This window comes from Rhynchophorus ferrugineus, unplaced genomic scaffold (genome assembly GCF_030347505.1).
Source record: "Rhynchophorus ferrugineus isolate W39M unplaced genomic scaffold, kcgeb_rfMv2 rfM2, whole genome shotgun sequence".
Lineage (NCBI taxonomy): Eukaryota > Metazoa > Arthropoda > Insecta > Coleoptera > Curculionidae > Rhynchophorus > Rhynchophorus ferrugineus.
Genome location: NW_027472581.1, coordinates 93,914,277 through 93,935,309, shown reverse-complemented (window position 1 = coordinate 93,935,309; position 21,033 = coordinate 93,914,277). Strand labels below are relative to the sequence as shown.

The following is a 21,033-nucleotide window of genomic DNA, read 5'->3' as shown; positions in this document are numbered from 1 at the left end:
AAAAAAATATACAGCCGAATTTGGAACCTCTTTCTTTTTCGAAGTCGTTTAATAATTAAATGTAGATATAAAAGAAGCTACAGCCTAATTGAGAACATAAGATATATCTTGGTAAATATGATCAAAATTGTCTATGGCTATTTTTCCCTTTTTCATATTTCTTTAGTGCTATCAGTTTAAATAAGATGTTTTAAAGTTTGTATCTTTTTGTTCATATATAATGAAAGCAGACTATCAGAAGAGTCTGTGTTTGTTAACATTTGATTTACCTGTTCAACACAAAAATATATTAAGGCAATTTATAATTATTTTAAAACGGTTAAATGGTATGATAAGCGTCAGAATGAATAAAATATACAATAAAGTAATATTTTAAAGAACAACCACAAAATATTAAATTGTATGGTATATATCGAAAAATATCTAAAAAATGGCTGAGCATACTTTCTTACTTTCGTATGCCTTTTCAATAAAATTTGTTATTCTATGGACTTGATCAATTGTTGAATGCTTCTTAATAAACCCAAACTGTTGTGTTGGTATTAAGTTTTTTCTGTCTATGAGTTTCTATGATAACACTTTATAAATTTTATTCGAACATTTTAAATATTTGAACGGCATTGTGATTTATTTATTGAGATTAATACATTTAATCACACTATTATATATTTATATATTATTAATTTATTATATATATATATATATATATATATATATATATATATATATTTATCTGATTCTTCCCAATGCCATCACCAGCGCATTTGATTTACCAACTCGAAGACGTGCCCTATCTGGTCGAACGATCTTCTGCGTCCAGCCCTTGACTTTAGAGGTCTTTCGGTATCGTATCTGATGGTGACGGAGTGAAGTATGGGGCCGAGCAAGTCGTATTTTCTTTAATTTGGTCGAAATTATCAAAATCTTGTTTATGTCGACGGCTTTAAAAGAAGAAAAAAGGAGACGAAGATGGACGAACAAGAGGAAAAAAGCATAAAACAAATAAACAGGGGGACTGGAGAGTTTTTTTTCTGTGTTATCTCACAATAATAAAAAAAGGGCGAATGCTTCTGAATTAATTGTTTAAATTAATCAAATATCTTAAGATTTCCTTATCATTATAATGTAATCAATAATGAATAAGCTGTATATTTATAGTGAAAGATATATTCATATCCGATTATTCTCTAAAATGATGATTTTATTGTAGGAGTTCCTCAAAATATATAACTACTTCTTTTGTTATATATTAGAGACTTAACCCATGTTATTAAATGGGATTTATCTGGACTGAATCTGCTATTTAGCGTGGGCTCCGAACTACGGTCCTAGACAATGAGCTTACTGACTGACGAATAACCAACTGAGAGATCATCCCAGAAGACATCCGGCATTCCTGGCATCTCATCATTTTCCTTGTAGGATCTTACACTCTTGCCTTTTGGAGAATCACAATTATAGACTATCGTAAATATAAATTTGCAACCATGACACAGCAGGATTCGAAACCACGACTATCGCAACAATAGGTTGTCCGTTCTGTTGCCTTGACCGCTGCACCATTCAAGGTGGCACTGAATGACTACTGCTGACTGCAAAAATGTTTACAAAAAGATATAGAAATTTCATGAAAGAGAAACGTGGAGATTTAAAATTGAAAGCCTATTAAAGGAATTATCGGCCAGGTTGATTAACAACGGTGATGATACTGATAATTAGGCCAATTGACTGGTAATTGGATTTGTACGTTGGTCTGTTGAGGATGCGTACAAGGGAGAAAGTTAAGAACCACAGTTAAGAATTAAAAAAAATATATTAAAAAATAATTCGATTTTACAATATATAATACAAAATATGAATAAATATTATACATTTTAATTTTCTACAGCGTTTTCTTTAGCAAGAAAATTGGAAAGGAATTACCGACTCACATGATGAATCGCATATGTTACAATATGAGTAAAAAAATATCTGGGAATTATTTATAAAATTTGCCTTTTTTGTGTGGATATTATTGATATATTCAATTCCATATTTGCTTTAATATGTAACGCGAAAACCACATCGAACAAAAACCGAGCGAACGGCCATAGTTGATTTGTTCGAATAATATCGAAATCGAGCCCCAAAAATATGTTAACTACTTGTTTTGTTCGGTGAGAATATGGAGGTATGGGAATCCGACATGCATACGCACGTGATCAGACACGAATATAACCATAAAACGGTCGTCGAAATATTAAAATATTACCCAAAAACGGCGCGAATTTATTTATTTACGAATTTTAATATTAACAATAATTGTCGTTGCGTTGAATGGATTCCGTCGAATAATAAAATGTTTTAACGCTATCCCGAATGTTGTCCGGGATGCGTTCAACCGACCGATATTTAAACGGTTTTTGTTTTACACATTTCTCTGAAATCAATATGGTGGTACTCTACTGTCGATGTCAATAGTATATATATATATATATATATATATATATATATATATATATATATATATATACTGGAATACTAGAACATATTATTGCCGATTGCCATAGCCCTCAAAAGATGCGTGTATAAATTTGACAGCTCTCGGATCATTAGTTTGTGAATTATAGCCATAGAGAAATAGAGATTTAACTTCATAGGAAATTCTGGGGAAATATTTCGCCACGTCCAACATCTAGATGTCGCTACTTTTCACTTATTACTTGCTCTAATCGCTACGCTATAAGCCCCGATGGGATCTGATTGTCTCATTTCGTTTCTATGGTACATTTGTTGTTTATTTATATTGAACACCATCATAGAGAAATAGAGAGTTAACTTCAAAAAATGGATATAAAGAAATTTTGAGTGGTGATAAAATATTGCTTTTTGAAGGGAAAAAATACAGTTGAAGCAAAAACTTGGCTTGATACCGAGTTTCCAGACACTGCCCCAGAAAAATCAACCATCAAGGATTGGTATGCTAAGTTAAGACATGGTGATATGAGCACCGAAGACGGTGAACGCAGTGGACGCCCAAAGGAGATCGTTACCGACGAAAAGATTTAAAAAATCCACAAAATGATTTAGAGTCATCGTAAATTGAAATTGATGACACTCCAAACTGGAGGCAAGTATCACCAATTGTAGGGATGTTCGTCTTATCGTTCGGAATGTGTGGCTGTCGATGCAATTGTCTGTCCGAACACTGATTACTATTTTGCGGAAGGAATTCGCACGGGGACTGAAAACATTGGTTGAATAAAACTTGTTTATTTAGATGTTAAATGTTACAAGATATTGAGTTAGATGAAGGAAGTACAGTAGCGCTATGGAAGTTGTACTATTAAAAGGTGGTAGAGAAAAGAAAAGAGAGCGAGACGTCGTCGTGGTGGTCTTTTATATCTAGGAACCGCATGGTACCAATCCACCAGCGTTGCCAAACTTTGAACTTGATGTAGGTGAATACGTGGTGGCATAAGGGGTTGTAGAGGTCGCTACACGATCAATAATTTTAATATTTAAATTAATTATTTTTTATTTCATATCAATAAGGTATGGGTAGATTTTGCACTCTTTCTGTCTTATTGATGAACAGTTATTTCAGAATACCTTATATCCTGAGAATCCAACGTTTCGCAACGGAGCTCGTGATAATATTTGCCCGTTGAGAAACACATTGATGTCCGGATCCCTTCGGAAACGTATTACCATAGAGTAAATATAGAGGTTTAACTTAAATAGGCAGAATCGACCACTTTTTTGATTGGTTCATTTGAATTGGCCTACGAAGGCATTTGGTTGGTTCATTTCTATAACGCCATTGTTTGTTTCAGTTTGTTTACGACGACATTTTTGGGTGATATAAAATACGATTAGCATTCTTGTCTCTTAAATATAATCACTATTATTCGATTTTAATGTATCTTCATTCTCAAAAGTGTTTGTGCGGAAATAAAACCGGACGTAGTTTTCCTTGGAAGAAACACTCCAAGTTAGCAAGATTAAGGATTTGTGTGATTTAGCATTGCTTTTACCTAGTACATATACAATTATTTATATAAAGCATTTGGGTTCATATATATTATTATTTACAGCAATATAACATAAGAAATTATGAACATATTACCCACACTCTAAATTCAAAATGTGTCCAAATGAGGAAATGGTAAAATTACATTGAATTTAAATGTAATTATACCGCATGAAAAGTTTTTGATACCATTTAAAAAGTTGTTTGTATAGTACCATCAGGGGTTCATTTACTTAAAACAAATGTATATTGGTCAAGATATTTATAATTAATATTTTGGCTTAAGGCTCCTTAACCGAGATAACTTTTTCAACAAGGTGAGCGTGAATTTATAAACAAGAGATTATCATGCCTGTTTTATTATATTGTTAGTAATAGATGCTTAAGCTGCCTTTTTAACACCTCGATTTTACCATAATAAGAGCACAGCAGTAATTTTGAAATATATCGTGTTTTAAATTTTTGTTGCCGTACTTTTTAGTATGCTTTCTCCATTCTGACGTATATCATACGATTTAACTGTTTTAATGATCCATTCCATAATTTTCGGAATAATATTGTAAAAATAATAATAACTTGCTTCAATACATTTTTGTGTTGAACAGGTAGGTAAAATATTAACAGACGCTGACTTTCAGCTGTGCTGCTTTAATTTCAGTATGAGGGAACAATAAGAATTCTTATTTGAATTGATAGCACTAAAAATATATAAAAAAAGGGAAAGAACTATAGACAATTTTGATTATATTTGCTATGAGATATGTTATGTTTTCAATTAGAATGCAGGCAATGTTTATATCCACATTAAATTATTTTTTATTTATATACATTATATATATATATATATATATATATATATATATATATATATATATATATTTATGTTTTAACTTTTTGATATTATGTAATATTTCTATTTGTACAGAATTTTATATTAATAAATTGTTTTGAAAAATTACATTTTGGTTTTATTTAAAATTTAATTGGTTAGTAGAATGTGACGTCAGAGGTTAGTCACGTGTTAGGTATGAAATCGTCGACCAATGAAATATTCCCCATATAAAATATTTTCATTACAGGTGCCTGTAATGGTAATTTAAACTAACCAATGAAATTCGGCGAAATGACGTTCTCAGCGCCTTTTTGCCGAGACCACCCAAAACAATTCTGAAATTATTTGTATTAAGTTAACACTCTGTATATTACTCATGCGTATCACCGAATATCACGGGCATAAATTTTTTTTTGCGGACCTGCACGTGGCCGAGACGGAAAAACGCGACGAGCGAGTGAGAGTGGACCAATTTATTTTTCAATTTATAGAAAATTAAAAGAAAACAGCCGGGAGGATGAATTTTTCGAACCGATCGCATCATCGTTTAGCGCTGTATCAAAGGGAGGCGGATAAATATCCGTCGGCCTTGAATAAATAAGAAAACGTTTAGAAAAAATAAATCCCATGTCAGACTCGTAGGTTAGCGCCGATGGCGATTTATTTAATCCTTCTTTAATGCCTACACGTCGTTATTTAACTTTTTTTTCGGGGGCACCGTTACCCGGGGTCGTTTAGGGGTACGATTTATTTATTCGGATTAGGAATAAATACCGAATAGTATGTGGTTTTATTGATACAGTATGGTAAATAAATAAATTCGAACATACTTTTTATACTCATTTCATGTGACCTTTCTTCAGAATTAGTTAAAACAATCTTATATGTAGTACAGTCCATTCAAAATAACAGTACTTTGATTGAAAATGTCGAAGCCAGACAGAATAGATTCCATCTCTAAACAGTTACTTCGAACAAGAACGAGATACTGAAAGCCTCCTCTTGCCAGTAAAATTCGTTAGAGAGGTTCTTACTGTTAAATATTAATTTGCTTCGCTTTTTATTAATAATATTTTTACCGTGTTGCGGCTGCACCGAATATTAGTATGGACACGGTTACTGAAATATTTAAAAAAATGAAAAATATAATCTTGGATTTACCGACAAGAGAACCATTAGGGATTCATTTACTTAAAACAAATGTATATTGGTCAAGATATTTATATTTAATATTTTAGGATCCTAACCGAGATAACTTTTTCAACAAGGTGAGCGTGAATTTATAAACAAGAGATTATCATGCCTGTTTTATTATATTGTTAGTAATAGATGCTTAAGCTGTCTTTTTAACACCTCGATTTTACCATAATAAGAGCACAGCAGTAATTTTGAAATATATCGTGTTTTAAATTTTTGTTGCCGTACTTTTTAGTATGCTTTCTCCATTCTGACGTATATCATACGATTTAACTGTTTTAATGATCCATTCCATAATTTTCGGAATAATATTGTATAAATAATAATAACTTGCTTCAATTCATTTTTGTGTTGAACAGGTAGGTAAAATATTAACAGACGCTGACTTTCAGCTGTGCTGCTTTGATTTCAGTATGAGGGAACAATTATATAGAAACTTTAATACTTCTTATACGGAGGAGGTGGCGAATGAAGAACATCTTGATGTTAGCTCTATCAGAAATCAAATATATAAAATGCATAAAAACAGTGAGAAGTGTTTTCAATATAAATATAAACATAATTTAATATAATTATTTCAGATAAAACTCTTAAAAAAGTATTCATAGAAATCTTAGAGATATGTAGCTCTTTGAGGAATGTAGAATATCCTTTCATAGACTGTTAAACACACGAAGAGGTCTAAGAAAATTTCCAGATATTTCTTTTAAAAGAATACAACTTTTACAATGATATAATCAAGGAAGTTTTATTTTAATTTGTGCATTTATATGAGACATTGATTTTTCAGAATGGGACCAATATACCCATTGGTCAGCCACAGCAAGATGTTCAGAATATACATGAGCATTTAGGCAAAATGTGTGTGGAGAGAATAATTGGTGGAGGTAAATAATTAAATCTAATTATATCAACAAAAATGTATGAAGAGAAATACAGTGATATCAAAATGACTTGACAAGGAATGAATAACTATACATGGAAAGAATTAAATTCATATGTTTTTTAGTTAGCCTTAACACTTAAAAGATGCGTGTATAAATTGTCAAATTTATTTTAGCATTTTGGGTGAAGCAACTTTTGTTATTGTGGAAAAAATGGATAAAAAGGAATTTCGCGTATTAAAATATTGCTTTTTGAAAGGAAAAAATACATTTGAAGCAAAAACTTGGCTTGATGATTTTGAACGACCGTAAATTAAAACTGAATGAAATAGCAGACACTCTAAAGATATCAACTGTACGTGTACATCATAATATTCACGAATATTTGGGTATGAGAAAGCTCTATGCGAAGTGGGTGCCGCTCTAGCTCATTTTTCACCAAAAACAGCGACGAGTTGATGATTCGGAGCAGTATTTGAAGATGGTCAAGCGTAATAAACCTGAGTTTTTGTGTCTATATGTAACAGTGGATGAAACATGGCTCCACCATTTCACTCCGAAGTCCAATCGACTGTCGTCCGAGTGAACTGCACACGATGAAGCTGCTCCAAAGCGTGGGAAAACCCAACAGTCGGCTGGCAAGTTTAAGGCGTCTATATTTTGGGATGCGCATGGAATAACTTTCATTGACTACCTTAAAAACGGAAGAACCACCAACAGCGCTTATTACATAGCATTACTGGACCGTTTGAAAGACGAAATCGCCGAAAAGGCCGCATTTGAAGAAAAAGAAAGTTCTGCTTCACCAAGACAATGCATCGTGTCACAAGTCAGTGAAAACGATGGCAAAATTCCATGAATTGGGCTTCGAGTTACTTCCCCATCCACTGTATTCTCCAGTTCTGGCCCCCAGCGGCCATTTCCTGTTCTCAGATCTCAAAAGATTGCTCGCTGGTAAGAAATTTTCGACGAATGAAGAGATGATCGACGAAATTTAGGCTTATTTTAATTATATACACAAAAATGGTATCGAAAAGTTGGAGGGTCGCCATAAGCAGTGTATCACCCTTGAAGGAAATTATGTTGAATAAAGAAAAATAATTTTGACAAAAAATGTGTTTTACTGTGGTAGGCCGCGGACTTTTCAATTGACCTAACTTTAACTGTTACTCTTTAACTTTTTATTTTATACTTTTTGAAAATATTTCGGTTCCCTTCTCATCAATTCTTTATTCACTGTCGATTGTAATTCATGGTATTGATAATATTAATAACATATAATGATAATGATAGTCAGTAGCAAAAAGGGAGTAAGTAGGACAATTAGAATAACTAGAAACTTTGAAAGTGATAGTCAATAACCCTGACAAATAACCATGGTGGTTAACAAGAATATTAGGCAATTGTAGTCAATAACAATGACACAATCATAAAAGACAACAATGCTTGCTATGTTATTATAGCAACCATAAATCGTATTTGTCGCTAATTTTATATAATTTAAGAATTATGGGAAAATGAAAATAAATAAAAACGAAGCTAGTTAATGAGATAAATAGAATACACTGAAATTAAAGAGAGAAAACTGGGATGATCTGTCAACAAGAGATTGGTTCAAGCTTTGAAAGAAAAACAATTTAAACTGTCATAAAAATTCGCAAATAATGGAAAATCCTACTTCATAAAATGTTGATATCTACCAGATATTGCTCCTGCTGATATAATTTATTCCGAGAGATATCGCAGTCTAATATTTGATTTGATTAACATTCACGTTTAAACTAGTGCATTATACAATATAATAGCCTTGTTAAATATAGATACCAAATATAATATGTTCTCCGGAATGAAATTATTTACGGATACTCTATCTTTATTTAGGGCTTTAGATTATTGGAATATTATTGGTAAATCACTGTAAGCCTTGGATAATACTGATATATTACGGGACTCCTGTGTATAAAGCTGTGCTAGCAAATATATGTTATTATACTATATATGAATTATACAGTATATATGAATTATACAGTATATTGTAATATACATAACAATAAAGATATTTGAAGATTGTAAGTTAAAATGTTGTATGGCATTAATTGTACGTAAAGGCTTTAAATTATGCTTTAATTTTATAATATAATTAGTTTCGATTTTTTAATGCTGGTATATAACTTTGATTTTGTTTTGTTCGTTAATATACATGGATGGGAACCGATAAGATAATATGAACAACTAAGATATACACAACATTTATTTACTAATAAGGTTAGAGTCACCATTGTCTTTTAAAACTGCTACATTGTTCGTGGAATAGATTCTTAGACTGTCTGAATGGTTTCCAACGGAATGTTGTCCGATTCTTGTACCTAGACATCTCCCAATTGCTTTGCTGATGTTGGAGATGGAAATCTACTAGTCATTCTCCCACATAGCCTCCTCATAACTTCCCATGATGGTTTATTTTGCCATAAAGTTGAGCTCTGGCGATTGTACTAACCAGGATATATAATTCATGATGACTGATCTGACTAATTAAACGTATCATAGAATTGTAGTTGAATAATAATTGATGCTAAAATAATCTTATAACTATATATATATATATATATATATATATATATATATATATATATATATAGCTACATTCTTCGTGGAATAGGTTCATACAGTGACTGAATGGTTTCCAACAGAATGTTGTCCGATTCTTGTACCTAAACATCTCCAAAATGCTTTACTGACGTTGGAGATATAAATCTGCTCCTCACTCTACCCCATAGCCTCCTCATAACTTCCTATGATGGTTTATTTTGCAATAAATGTCTGGCGATTCTACCGACCAGGAAATATAATTGATGATGACTGATGCATTTGGAACAATCCTAATGATAAACCAAAACTGATTTTACAAAATTAATTGAACAATATGAACATCTAATTAAAAGTATCATAGAATTGTAATAGAATAATAATTGATGCTAAAATAATCTTTTGCGATTCTGTTTATAGTGATATATAATATCAAATTACTGTAATTTTGAGTCAGTTTTCAATCATTGATTATTTGGAATATAATCAAAGGTTATTTAACCATTTTAAATATAGCTTATGTAACTATCAATAAAACTATAGATAAATTATATTAAAAAGGTCTAAAGTTATGGCTTTGTGGGCTATCGATATAAGCCCTTTTTATAGATAACTATATAATTTATCTAAATTCGTAATATATTGGTTTTCTTCATGCATTATTGAATATGTGGTTCAGTATATTAAACTCTAAATATAGTTCCTATTATTGTATGTTTTATTTTATTACTATGGAATAAATTTGACAAGGGAAAAATGTTTTGTTTTTTTATAAAATGTTTTTAACTTATGGTTAATTGTTTTATTATTTCATATATGGGATATATTCTGTAGTATTAAAAACATATTAGAATTTTAAATAATAGAACGAAAATAATTATGGATATGAATGTATTTTCGACGTAACATGAATACGTTTGGATGATTTTAAATAAAGGGCCGGTCAGGATTTGGAGAATTGATCAAAAATCCATCTTTTTGGTCGAATTTTTCGACAAAAATCCACTTAAAATCCCACCGCAAAGGATCCTCAAGCATGCCTAATCCTTATTGATAGATCGAAACTGTGACGGCCATTGGGAGTCTTCCTCTTTCTTCGCCACTCGTCGTCGTGTTAGAGTATCGAGAGTTTTCGAACGCGTCTCCTGCTGTGCTAAAATTATCGTAACAGTACCCGCATATATCCTTTCAAAGAGCAAGTTACTATGAGATATTAAAGGGATTGAAATTCGGTTAAGGAAATCTTATTAGCGACAAAATGCTTTAATCGACAGGTAACACATATTAGTTATGGGAATATGTAATCTACGCATTTCAGTTTTTTAATATTATTGAGGTTTTTATTAACTGTTAAAAATGTATTTGAATATTAAGTGTTCTTTAATAATTAAAAATATATATTTAAATTATTCCCGTCTGAAAAGGTTTTAATCACAAAAACTCTTAGTTTATTTCAAAATACTATTTTAATTAACGGGAAGAAGGGGGAAAGACTGGTTAAACTTCGATATAAAGCAACACTGAGCGTAAAAAGAGGTAAAAATTATACTGACGTCTGTTTTTAGATATCTCACTCGTAACACCATTCAGAACAGATGGCTCCTTAGATCACAGTGCAGTCTGTAGATAGTACAGAAATAGTTGTATAATATAATGCCTCCGTCCTAAAGAAAATACTGCAATGATAGACGTGGACGTTGTTCCGCCTGGAGAGCTAATATTTGTAATAAAGTGATGTTACAATACCGCCTGTGCCTTTGTTATGTCGCCTGTACTTATGCCCGCCAGTTTGCTTTTGAACATCTTCAAAGTTTTCTTTTCCATGGTGTGCCTCTATGGAAAGGTTCCCAAGTTTTGGTGACTCCAGATTCCAATAGCCTACAGCTACGAAATTGAGCTACTACAATCCGTTTTTAGTGACCGTTCACGCTGACTTGCAAGTTTGTGTTCAAATTCCAATTGTATATATTAATTCACCGCAACTTCAGGCCGCCTTTGGTGTAAGGATACCATCTTCAATTGTGATAGGTGGCCCAGAAAACTACTGACTAGGGATGTTTTTCGGAGCTTGAATGTTTCTTACTTAAAATAGTTTAATCTACCTTTGGTGACCTTACAGCTTCAGCTGCGATACTTTTGCCCGACGGAGCGATTGCCAATCCAACGTCAAGCTGTTTCTTGACAATGAACTCTTTCAATACTAAAATGTCTTTCAATAAACTTTTCTTTAATTTTAAGGACCAAACAGGATTACAAAATATAACGTTCACATAATAAACTTTAAAAACCCATCTTACTTTTTCATGCACCTAACAATTGAGGGACATTAAATTTTGCCGACTTCATACGGCGAACTATATGCGATATCTAAGCCGTCGCTAAAACTCTATTTTAACATTAGAAAGAGTTACGTATTTACACATGATAGGCTTCCGATTCGGAGGAAATCCATTGCGTTTTTGATAAAAGCTACTGATTATGGAAATATGCCCGTCTTGAATTTTTATCTAGGCGCCGAGCGCTTGTTGTTCCAGTTTTGCGCGTATCATTTTTTCGAATCTGGATAATGATATGAATCGCTTGTTAGTTGAAGATCGATATTGTTTCGTTTTTCTTTTAGTATTTACTATAAAGTTGATTTAATTTTATTGTGATATAATGCTTATAATTGAAGAATTGAGAAGTTTTCATGAAGCACAATTATTTCAATACTCTATGTAATAAAGGGCGGAAAAAAGGGATCTCAATATATTCAGGCTTGTAGTTTACATGTATTGTTGTACTCAAATAAATCAATTGCCATCACAAGTCATCCATTACACCTAACCACATTTTCCTTATTTTATCAAAGGGTTTTTTCTGTATTAATATAAGCATTTTTATATAAATTTAACAAAAAAGTAAACTTTTTCCTACAAATAGTGTTTCTGAGACTCTTTTTTTCTTTCAGATTTTACATTTTAGTAAAAAGAAGTATACGAAAGAGTTATTATATTCTTTCTTGATAATTAATCTGAACAATAATAATCTGACTGTTAAATAAATGATTTATATTTATACAATAAATGTTATTGACGCAGGAATGACGGTATTGTGAATGTTTAACTGCCTTCGAAAATTTTCATTCTTTCCAGATGCCAATCTACACATTCTGCCAGACCCATCAAACAATCGTCTGCTCGATAGTGATAATGTTTAAACTTATTGAGAACTGTTATGGAAAGGATGAGAAAGAATAAAAATGATAAATGAGAAATATTGCAAATTAAATCGGGCTATTAAATCGAGACAAAAAGTGGAAGTTTACTGGAATGATGTGGCCGCCGATTTAGAAGCTGTTGCATGGAATTATAAATATGTACAAATTTGGTACACAAACGATATTGAGTGATAAGAGTAAATTTGACATTACAGTATCTCAAGACATAAACATCCTGTCGAAAAACTATAAAAAGATTGCGAAGACAGAATCCGAAACTGATCTTTTGGGTGGAAGGACACCTCCGAAAAAGACATGGATCAAGATCATACTCATGGATCATCAACTTTGGCGAGACTTAGAGAAGAATAATAGTGAAGTTCTGCGGCACCAACAGCAGCATCATTGAAAAAGACCTATATTAAATATAAATAACCAAGAATATTAATATGTCAGCAGCTAGCTTTCTAAAGAGCTGGTGCTTGGTTGGGAAGTAGATAATTTTCCATGGCGGTGACCATGGATTGATGATGATCATCAGAGTCTGACAAAATACATCCTTTTCTTAAAATAAAATACAAATTACAAAATAATACGTCGTCACGTATATTGGAAATGCGAAATGCAAAATACGAGTCGAATATTTAAAATACAAACCAAATACAAAATCAAAATCCAAATTACAAAGTATAATCACTTGTTGGGTTATGTAAATAGAATAGAACTAATTCAGCTGAACTATTAATCAATAAATATTAGTTTATTTTCATGAACATTAGATTTTTAAATGTACTTCCATATAACGGTCTCTTGTTGGGGTTTGAAGGAAAATCTGCTAAAGAAAACAATATCTCTGTTGGTCCTGGGGAGTACAAAATTGTGTTAAATTGTATGATCATATTTTTCATATTTGGAAAGTATTCAAGCATAGTAAGCATATTTTAGGAAGCTGACTAACTCTAACTCCATATTTGTTAGCTAGGATATTAGCGTGATGCCAATATAGCTCGATTTATTTCAGGTGACAATTTTAAAAACTTATAACATCCTATTTCTAAGCTCTGTTTTAGTTGTGATTTTGTTGCAGTTATGCAGCCGATCTGGTTCATCAGTCGTTCTGGTTTGTACAAACATTAAAATAGCCAAAATTTGCAATTATAACAATTAATGTAATCTGAAGCCTGAGAAAGGCTTAGTATTACCCTAGGTTCAGAAGGCTTTGTTTATTACTCTTTTCTACCAAGCGTTTCGTTAATATTTCTGGTACGGAAAAGACTCCTAAAGGTGGTTATCTTTCTTAAATGGGTATATACGTTAGTAAATGGAAATGTAAAAGTATCATGATATTCAAACGCGGTTCCATTGACGATCCCGTAGCATATAATCTAGATCTAGAGTGTTATATTGATGATAATTCATAGCGAGTCGGAACTAAGAAGATATTCAAAATTGTTCACTTAATTTCCATGGTACAAGGGATAAGCCGTTTTTTGAAAGGATAATTGTTCTAATGCTTCAGTGAAGCTATAACACTAACGGTTGCGTAACTAGATCATTAATAACAATTTCGATTCCAAATATTTAAACAGAAAACATTTGTGCGTTGGTTTATAAAATAAATAAATAACGATAATATCGATTTCAAGAACAATTAAGCTGGCAAACTATTAAGCTGACAAGTTTATAATGTAGGTTTTAAATTAATTGTTATGAGATACTGCTATATAATGTTGTTGAGTAATGCAAGAATAGACATCTCGTTTGACTCTGAGGTATGGGCAAGATATGGCCCTAAAGTATTTGAATATTGGTCAGGGAGAAGTATTTTAAACTTATGCGTTAAACTCTCATGCCAAACTTTATCGAAAGCTTGAGTGTCATCTAAAAATACTGCAAAACTTATTTTACGCTCTTATAATAATTTTTCCATGACATTAGTGATTGTGTGAACCTGATCAATCGAGTAATGTTGTTTCCTGGATCCTAATTGATTAACAAGTATAGGATGATTTTCCTCGATAATTGGTTTTATACTTTTCAATGGATTCAAATAATTACAAATAATTTGGATAATGTAAAATTATTGTGGGTTGCTTCATATGATAGAGAAAGAGTTTATGAATTAGGTCTTAAAATAAATTGTTATGAGATACTGCTATAAACTGGCAGTAATTTTATTGAGTAGTGAAAGAAACTTAAACATATTTATTTAAAATGCTCACTTAAAACGAGATATGGTCCATAGAATACTTAGTACATACATGATTTAAAAAGCGTAAAAATAATCCACGAAAAGTTCTGACAGAGCTACCAGACATTGCATTTAAAATAATATACTTTTTAATTAACAAACAAATTATATATATTTTTATATTATTTTATATATTTTTATAAACAAATTATTTCCATTTGTGTGTTGGCATAGATATTTAAAAAACGTTAAAGACCATGATCGTTAAGAGGCTAATGAAAATAATGTAAATGCAGCAAATATGGACCAATGAATCACACATTTTTGCTCTTGTTTGAAAATCAGCTCTTAAAGATAGCTCTTATGGACAATACACCATATCAGAGTGGAAAGGATCCCAAGAAGTGGCTTGGCAAATGCACTTAAACATTTTTATGGAAAATGTTCATGAAAGACGTATGATTTTTAGAAAGAATGCAGGAAAGATGAATAAATTAAAATGTATTAATCGACACAAGTAGTAGTCGAAAAAATTAACGAACAATGAAAGTACGTACAAGTGCATCTTATACTTAATTTAATTTAGTTATCGACCGAAGGGTCTCTCGCCGTTTAATTGCAATTTTCCAAAGGACCTTCCGCCGTCGTCGACCTTCCACTGATTCGACACTTCTTCGGGGTCGGTACGGGGGCCGCGTAATTTATTTAAATACGCAATTTCGTTTATCTATGCAAATTTTTAATAAAACCCTCGAACCGATTAAAAATAGAACGACGGGTCCGGGGCCCCGAGACTCTAATTTCATCTATGGCAGATAATAAAAGACGGCGCGCGGTTCGAAATAAAAAAAGAGAAAGGGGGCGCGGGAGGGAGATCGTTCCGCCGACATTGTGTTTGATTTTATAATAATGAAAACGTCGGGCCGGGAAAGGGTTCGCCTCTCTGTTTTTCCCGCTACTTCATCTAAAGATATGCGGCGGCGATAAAAAAATATGCCGATGGCGATTTAACGATCAAATGATTACCACAAAAGATACAAAACTCGTTACATATAGTTCGTCATATGTAAAAAAGGTAAAAATTAATGTTGACCATCGACATCATCATCATTAAAGTAACTAATTGTTTCTCAATTAATACGTCTATATTGAGGCAAGAAGATCGAAATATTCGTTACTAAGTCCCACTACCTTTAGTGCCCCATTCTTCAGGGCCTACATCAGGTACTAGTCCATAAGGACCTCCCACGAGAGCCAGTCCTGCAGGCTTCCTACAAATTTACTTGCCCATCCGCCATTCATATTCCAGCTTTCCTGCCACCCCTCTACGAGCTTCTGTCTTGCCTGGGTTCTTGCTTCTTTACCCTCCCTATAAATGGTGGTCCTCTCCTCCACCGTCAGCTTGATAGGCGGCATTCCCGCCAGGACGAAAACCGCCTCAGTGACCGTCCGATATGCCGCAGTGATTCTAATTGCCAGCCTTCTATTCACTCTCTCGAGCACTTGTTCATAATGCTGGAATTTCAGTGCTCCACTCCAGATCGGCGCTGCATACAGCTCTGCTGGCAGGACCGTGGTTGCCAGCAGTCTTTTTTCAGACGCGCCAGAGCCCCCCACGCGAAGTATAATGCGGGTCAGGCCTCTGCCCTCTCGCGCAGCTTTCGGACGTGCGTTGTCATCCTCAGGCCCCTGTCCAACCACGCGCCCATATACTTTAGGGCGTCTTTGCTTACTATTTGGTGGCCCTCCACTAAGACCTCGATGGATCTCAGCTGCCTCCTCCCCGCCAGAATTATTAGCTCCCTTTTTTGACGGGCCAGGGTAAGACCCATACACCTGAGATTCTCGCTCACAACATCCGCTGCCCGTGCCAATCTGCACTCTAGGACTGTCTTGCTTGAGGCCCGCACCAAAATGGCGAGGTCATTCCCGTAGGCAATCGCCTCAGTTCCTTCCCCCAGATCGACCAAAGTACTTGGTCACAGAGGATGTTCCACAATGTGTGCCCCAGCACAGATCCCTGCGGTACGCCACAACCACATCCTCACTCTTCGCACTGTCTCGGCCTCCACGTATCTGGAACTCAGATAGGACTGCACTACGTCAACGAGGTATGCGCCGAGCTTCTTACTCCTCAGCTTCTGGACAATCCCATTCCAGGAATCTGAGTTGAAGGCGTTCCTAACGTCAGACGACAGCAGCGCTATCATCCCTGTATTCCCGTAGGCACGCGAGTTATTAAATGCCACCACCTCTTCTATTAGTATGAGGGCATCTATTGTTGGTTTGCCCTTCTTGAATCCGAACTGTCTGGGGTATAACAGTGTCCCTCTATCCAGCTACTCCTCATAGTTCCTATGCTAGGGGGATAGTGCCTCATCCTAGTTGCAAAAAATCTAACGCAGCTGTTAAATGGATGATTTTAGCAATTGATACGCCACACTTGAACTGTAAACGATAAATTGTTAATTATCAATGAATTCACCAAAATATAAATAATTAAAATAAATGGTCTAGACTGGTCGACGATTTATTATAAACTAATACAAAATAGTATGCCGCCCGAACGTAAGGATACATTAAAAATCATCGTAGTCCGGTAGATTGAATATACTGCGCCGACGCGCACGCCCCCACTGTTAGAAATATTTGAAAATTCTCAGTATTGCTTGGGAGGTCGTGAGTCATTCTGCGTCTGATTTATAACCAAACTTCTGATATCGGCATAGTATTAGTCTTCAAGGCGTAAAATCTACTATGTATAATTTTTTAAAATAAAAGCTAATGTTCATAAGATTTATATCAACCTATATATACCGTACATATATAAATATGTAGTAAAAATTATCTTTAAAGAAACACTAAGATGACATATTAATTTATAAAACATTTTAGAGGAGGTAAAAAGAAAAATATAGCATAATATTAAAATTTTAATTGCCGGCTTGGTGGCGCACTAGTAAAGGCGATGGGACGGTCCTCCTACTTTTGCGATAGCCGCGGGTTCGAATCCTGCTGGGGCATGGTCGTAAATTTCTGTCTGTAAATTTCTAGACAAGAGTGTAAAATCCGAGAAGGAAAACGAGTCATGCATGAGTCATGTATGAGTCCCCAGTAATGCCAGTAACCAGGCTGGGTAAGACCGGGTGTCTTCTGGGATGATTTCTAAATATGGTCACTCGTCAGTCGATAGGCTTAATGCTAAGGACCGTGGTTCGGAGCCCATGTTAAACTTTAGGCCCAGTCTAGAGAAGCCCATAGTTGGTAAAAGGAGACATATATATATATATATATATATATATATATATATATATATATATATATATATATAAATTCCTACTGGCTTCGGCGGTATATGTACTAAAATTGGAACGATACACAGAAGATTAGCATGGACCTTGCGCAAGGATGACATGCAAAATCGTGAAGCGTTCTATATTTTTATCACTACTATACCACCATGGCAGTTTTCAAAACTACACACAGACTTTCTTATGAAGGCTCTGCATAAGAAAACAACTAGTCCATCTATTAAAAGGCTTTTTCGACAGATAATTGAAGAGAACTATGCTAATCATCTTATCATCTACACAGATGGTTCAAAACGAGAGGTAGTTAATACTCGTAACACCATTGAAAAGAGATGGCCCATCAGATTATAGTGCAGCACGTAGCCAGTGCGGTACCAATTTAATTTCAATAATATTACTAGTTTGTAATTGCATTAATATGAGCGTACGTTTGAATGTAACGTTTGAACTTTTTGTATATTATATATTGTATGTTATATATTGCCGGTAAGCTTTGATATAACACGGCATCAAAACAAGTTGAACCGTAAAAGAAAGCAAAAACTCGAAAATTCAACTGGTCAGCCCAACAAGCATGAAGGAAAATCATTAATAAACAAACAATTGATGGTGAAAAAATCCAGACGGCCAAAGATAAACAGATCAGTACGGAATCGGCTGTCTTAAACGTCCATTATCTTCGGCAGATAGATCTTGGGCGCAGCAGGATGCCGGGGATAATTAATAAAGCCGCCAGATAGAGAGAGAACCGAAAGGCGCTAGATCTAATATTTCTCTTAAAGTAGGATTAATGATTATTTAGTGAAATAGTGACCGAGATATATGGATCGCTGACTCTATTATCGAGAATTGATTTTCGGCTAACCAGCAGTTAAATTCTGGGCGAACGGAAACATCGGAGAAAATCGGCAAACATCAATTTATAGTTTCTACCGTCGGCTTCGATTTCATTTATCTCGACGGGAGTGGCCATTCAATATATCCCGCCGAATTCACGGATATTTATGTTTCACTTCCCGATAATAAATCGAATACGTTTAATAATTATAACATCTTTTGCCCTAATTTTATAAGCGCTTATTCGAAGCTCCGATCCATTTTCATCATCTGTAATAGTCTGAAAACTAACAGTACTCGCTCTTTTTAAACATTAGAGTATGATTTAATTTTTACAATATTTCAAATTTTGTTTGTCGAGAAGCACATAGTACATATAGTACATATAGCTCGAGCCTTATTTAACCTCTTTATTTCAGATCTACCACCCCAGTCTTATTTAACCTCTATATATAGCTTCGGATCTGCCGAGAAAATATTACATTGGCGTCGTGTTTTACGCTGACGACACTGCTTTCCTTAAGGTTAAGGTTCCTGGTTACTATTCAAGAACGTTTATAGAAGCAGCTTGATCATGCGCTCAAGTGATTCAAATTCTGGAGGTTGCAAATCAACCCCATAAAAACTCAGGCCATCATTTTCCATAAGAAGCATTACATACTGCACGTCTCGCAACTTAAGATCGACACCGCAACAGTTCCATGGCTGGATAACTTCACGTACGTATGTCTCCACTTCGACCGTCGGTTCGGTTGGCATTCTCAAATCCAGAAAGCAATCCAGAAAGGTTCGGGCATAGCAAACCCGCTATCTTATCTGATCTGTCCTTCTAGCAAACTTCCCATCTCCATCAAATGTTTATTTTACAAGATGTTAATTTGGCTTGTACTTCTCTACGGATCTAATGTCTATTTCAAGTTTGTTACACCCAACGAGGTCAAATGGCTTCAAGTTTTCCTAAATAAGCTCCTCAGGAGAATCTTAAACGCTCCATGATTTGTCAGAAATAATCAGATTCATAGGGAAACTGACACTCCAGAAATCAAGCACTTCATATTTCAATCCTTCCACAAACACTTCCACGTTACCGCTGACTTCACCTTCTCCAGGCTGAAACGACTTCATCCGTCGCTGCAGTCGTGTATGTCCCCTTACGACAGAATCCAGTCGTGTGTTAACTTAAGTTCGTGAATCAACAGTTTGTTTCACTATCTGTTTTTTCGCCGGGTCATCGTATCCAATAACGGCTGCCCGATTTGCGGGTGCCATATCCACAAATTTAATGCAGTAGCAGTAGCGATCATCAGGGATTAACTGTGAGACGGTTTAGGTTTAGTGTATTGGTAAGCCCAGAGGCAGTCCCACATAACCCGGTCTAACTTGTCACTCCAGGGAAAGTCTCCGCGACCAGGCATGCGTCATGCATTATACCGCGTGGTTTTAGGCCAGAAAAAAAGTACATATATTCTATACAAAATAGCAGTGAACTTAAGTCATCAAGATATATAATGTATTGCTTGTCGCAATTTGTAAATTTGTTTTAATATTGAACAATATTTTTCCTCTCTTTTTATTCCAGTTAAATGCTGTCTGATGCGTCTGGAACATGTAACCGAATCAATCTATAAAATTCGTCTGGTCGTCAAATACTGGGTTTCTACTGGAGATTAAATTTGTGAAGTGTATAATAAGTTGGTCTGGGAAGTATCCATAAAAAACATAGCTCTTTGAGGAATGTCACCCCTTTATATACTATTAGTAAACGTAGGGTTCAAATAATGTAAATATAACCTGAAAAAATAAGTTTAGTGGAAGATTGATTTTAAAAGAATACAGTTTTTAAAAGTATGTAATAGAATTAAGGTAGATTTGTTAGTCTTAGTGTCAGAGCTAGTGTTTTTCGCTAAATCCAATCCATGTGACTACTAAGGAGAAATGAACCATACGATTTTGCACTGGTTTGAAAATCGGCTATTAAAGAACT

At 34.1% G+C, this 21,033-nt stretch overlaps 1 non-coding gene across 1 annotated transcript; it reads left to right on the top strand.

The window, feature by feature from the left end:
- The first annotated feature begins 18,233 nt into the window (after positions 1-18,233).
- LOC143192097 (U6 spliceosomal RNA) lies at positions 18,234-18,344 on the top strand. Its single transcript, XR_013004722.1, has one exon. It is a non-coding gene; the product is annotated as a U6 spliceosomal RNA (small nuclear RNA).
- The last annotated feature ends 2,689 nt before the right edge of the window (positions 18,345-21,033 follow it).